Genomic DNA, 4,070 nt, shown 5'->3' on the forward strand with positions numbered 1-4,070 from the left:
TGGTCATATTTTATGGTTAGAAAATGTGCTGTGCAGGTGTGAATTCACTTGAACAATTGTATTAAATAGGCTTGGTGTGGTGACCACATGGGGAACGTGAATTCAAGTTGGGCAAGAACAAGTCTGATATGCAAGTTTTCAAGTGGTTAACAGGGCATCTCAAAGATTACGTTTTAGATAGCTGAGAGTACGGCGATTTTAATTGTGCCATGCTTGAAGGTATTTATATGGAGGCACGTATGCACAAGGGTTAAAATTTAATTTTTTTTTGCTTGCCACGTTGGCCAGGTTTGGAACTGCCGACTATATTCTGGTCTTACAAAGACGAACCTTTCCTGAACACGCATCTGTTTCTTCAGGCAAACTGCAGCCCACATTTTGGTCTGACCAAGAGTCTCAAACTCGTTTTGCCATGCAAGCCAGACTGTAGTTGTACCACTCGGGTATGTGATTTTGTGCAGGGAAGTAGGATCAAGGGAAGGGGGTGTTGCATTTTTGTAACAAAGCGTATCTTCCTCTGTAATGGCAGATGTCCCTGGTGTTGAAGCTGTGCGGTGCAAGCTGCATCTGCAAGAATGTCTCTTAAATGTGGATACCATCTACACACTTTAGAATTTTGGAGGAACCTATCTTGGCTCTGTATTATATGCTCAAGCACATGTCTGGAAGTAAAATTATCATGGCTGGTGACCTGAACCTTGCTGGTATAAACGGGAACACACTGAATACCGCAAATATAAGAATATAAGATTTTATGTTCACCTTTAGCCTCAAATAGCATAATGAGTTAATTGTCATATATACAGGTGATTCTCTAATTTACAGTCATAGATCGCCAGGAGTCCTCGTACCCTTTCTGGCGCGGTGGTGCAGCGGTTAAGCAATGCGCCACTGCCCTGTGATGGCAGGTGCTCCCAGCAGTGGGCCTTCTGCGGCCCCGGTTGCTCTTCCCGAGCGACCAATCATTCATTTAACTGGCCCATGCCATGGTAGGCACTTGGCTCTTTTCCAGTGGGCAGGCTGTGAGGACGGTGCAAGGTTACACGACCTATGTGGCCCATCTGCCTCCTAGGTTGCTCTGTGCGGATCACCTGCCAGAGCCATGCCAGTGTTTTTTTTTTTTTGCTCACAACGCTGACACCAGATGTTCTGGATAACGGGACCATTAACGCTATCACGTTAATATAAAGACAGATAGCAGTAGACTGTCATGTTCATTTGAGTGCATTGTTTGCACAAAAGGCACAGAAAAATGGAAGGGTCACGACTATAGCTGGAGGTAACATTTCAGACTGGCTTCAAATTTATCATGATCAATGGCACATGCAATGGTACCAGGCAGTTGATTCCAGTAACGAATGGGGTGGAAAAAAGGTGAATGAAAAAAGCAAATTGAGGAAAGGTATGTGCATCTTTCAGTTGGTGATCAATGCAGGTAAAAACACGACAGGTTGGTGTGATATGGCACAAAGTGAAGTAAGAGTGACTATGGTATTATTTGTGAAAAAGGAGGGAATGGAAAATATTTGCTGTCCTTTGAGCAGAGGTAAGTTCAGATATTTGTTTCATTTCTTTGATACTCAGTAATTCTTAGATATAAATTGGGCAGGCTCGGTCTCCAAACTCCGATTTTGTTAGTATATGTGCATCTGTTAGAAATCAAGGAGGTATATTTCATTTCGAGCACACTAATTAATTCTATGTTAAAAGCATTGTGTCTGGGTTTCATAAACCAAGGTTGCATTGAAGGAATTCAGATGCTTTCGATGCCTTGTTGAAGAGGTCATGGTACCATTCTTCAGACTCAAATTGTTTATTGCATGTAGTTTGTTAAGTATATCTGAACAAGTAGGCGAGATATAGGCTGATTTGGTGCGACAAGTAATTTGTATTTAAGTTATCCTGAACCGTGTGAAAGTCAGGCAACACTGGTGCACCCTCGATCTGTGACGCCATAAACCAATGGTCACGTGCTTGCCTGGAACTGAACTGCGCATAGTGAGGATAGGGCAGTGGGTTGTTTATTGTTCATGCTAGGGGTGAAGAAGGGGTGTTGGCAAGAGAATGAGGAGCCCACACCCCACAATAGGGGGACAGAAGACAAAGGCAACAAAGGCCTGTGTCCTGTTTCATGTCTGATCTTGGAGACTTCACCGCAGTGTGCCACGGCGGGACTTGAATAGGTGCATGTTGTGCTCCACACTGACTGTGCGCGGCAGTTTTGGAGATGATGACAGTGCTAACGATTTATGACGTCACTCAGGCTGCATCTATATGGCCGTCACTGCCATCGGGAGGGGATTAGAACCGATAACTTCTAATTGCAATTTCTAGCTTTCCAGCTGAAATGTGCACATAGGGCCGTACGCCTTTTTTATGTATAGTTAATAATGCCGTGGCCAGTGGCAGTAACATAAAATCATGATTTGTGGGGAGAACATGTCATGTCCCCTTTAATAATCGCGTCTATGTGATTGTTCCAAGAAAGGTCGGATGTTATGTGAACCCCGAAATACTTGATGGTGGGTACTGATTCTATGGCAACATTGTTCAGAGTGTAATGGCATGGTACGATGCTATATTGTGAAATTGAAGGGTGTAAAAATCGGAGGCAAGCATAGCTTTTCAGAACCTGTATGAAGCCTCGAGATATCGAACATGAAAATAGCTTCAGAGAACTCAAGTTGGGTTTTCTCACGTTGCATATCGAAAATGGGCGGTTTTAGAACATAGGTGATGTAAGCAACGCCCTTTTATGAACATGTAATGTGGGAAAGGCAATTTTTACGAGCTGCCAAATGCATATTTTCTGTGGTCCATATCTCGAATTACGATTCTGTTTCAGAAGTTTTTTAAACTGGGTTTACCTCTTATGTTGAAGGCCTTCAATTTGTCAGTATAATCTTGTGCCCTGAACAAAAAAAAATTGAGGTTCCATTTATATTGGTTAATTACTCATTATTTCGTTGTGTTCTGTTATGTACATGATGTCTGCCTTGCTGTATAATCAACCTGCATAGACGTACCTTTCGCTGCTTTTCAAATAAAAATCTGTATTGAATAATTTGAAACAACAAGTTTGTGTGTATGCATATATAAGCGCATGTGTGTAGAAAGATTTTACAGAAATGCCTGGTGCAGTCATTTCATCCTTTTGCATGATGAGGTCCTCCTGCTTCTTCTGTCACCATTTAGACCTCAAAATCAAAATAAGGTGGCTGCTAGCTCACTGCGACAACATGGCAGAGTTTCTCTTCTGTGTGTTGCAACAAAAAGAGAGTTCAAATAAAGATCAAAGAATAACTGCAGAACTGCTTGCTGGTCAGCAGAATGACAGCATAATAGTATGACTGCAATAAAAACACCTGGGCATATGTGCTCTTTTCACACCTGTAAAGCAGACTTGCAGTGTGCAGAAGCATTTTTTTGAAGTGATCATGTGGTTGTGAGGCACGATATCCCACCCAGTGGTAACGGGAGCAACTTTATGAAAACAGGCAAGAACAGAAAACTTGATGCTGTTGGTCCTGCGGGACGACATGTTTGCTGTCTACATGAATTATGCTGCTATCTTCTCCGTCCTATTGTGGACATCCAAACCCGGATCTGTACAAATAAATAATACAACAAAAATATGTGATCATGCCCTCCTTTATTTGATACTGCCAAAACAGGTCCCTGACAGGGAGGTCCTGGCAAGGCAGTCATGTTCAAGCACTCTGCAATGAAAAACAACAGACTATAATGTAATCAGCACAAATAACTGTGCACAATAACATCACAATTGGGTTAAAATGAAACAGTATAAGCAGAAATGTATAATATATACACAGAAAGGGAAAAAAACAAAGCAGTAATATCATATAGCGGCTACAAAACACCACGCAAGAAGTATACAAAAAGCAGCAACAAAATTACCATATCCAAAAGGAGGAAAGAATAGAAATTTAAAACGCGATAAAACAGCCGGAAGAAATTTTGGAATCCTCTGAAACAAGAAGGAAACCATCATGCAAAGGAAAAACAAGGCTGTAAATGTTTTAATCGGTACCAAGATAATTAAAAATCAC

General features: G+C 41.6%; 1 long non-coding RNA gene across 1 annotated transcript; it reads left to right on the forward strand.

Annotated features, from left to right (window-relative positions):
* Positions 1-728: 728 nt before the first annotated feature.
* LOC144113612 (uncharacterized) lies at positions 729-3,640 on the forward strand. The gene is made up of 2 exons (XR_013310834.1): positions 729-1,435; positions 1,836-3,640. It is a non-coding gene; the product is annotated as an uncharacterized LOC144113612 (long non-coding RNA).
* The last annotated feature ends 430 nt before the right edge of the window (positions 3,641-4,070 follow it).

This window comes from Amblyomma americanum, chromosome 1, assembly GCF_052857255.1.
Source record: "Amblyomma americanum isolate KBUSLIRL-KWMA chromosome 1, ASM5285725v1, whole genome shotgun sequence".
In the NCBI taxonomy this organism is placed as follows: domain Eukaryota; kingdom Metazoa; phylum Arthropoda; class Arachnida; order Ixodida; family Ixodidae; genus Amblyomma; species Amblyomma americanum.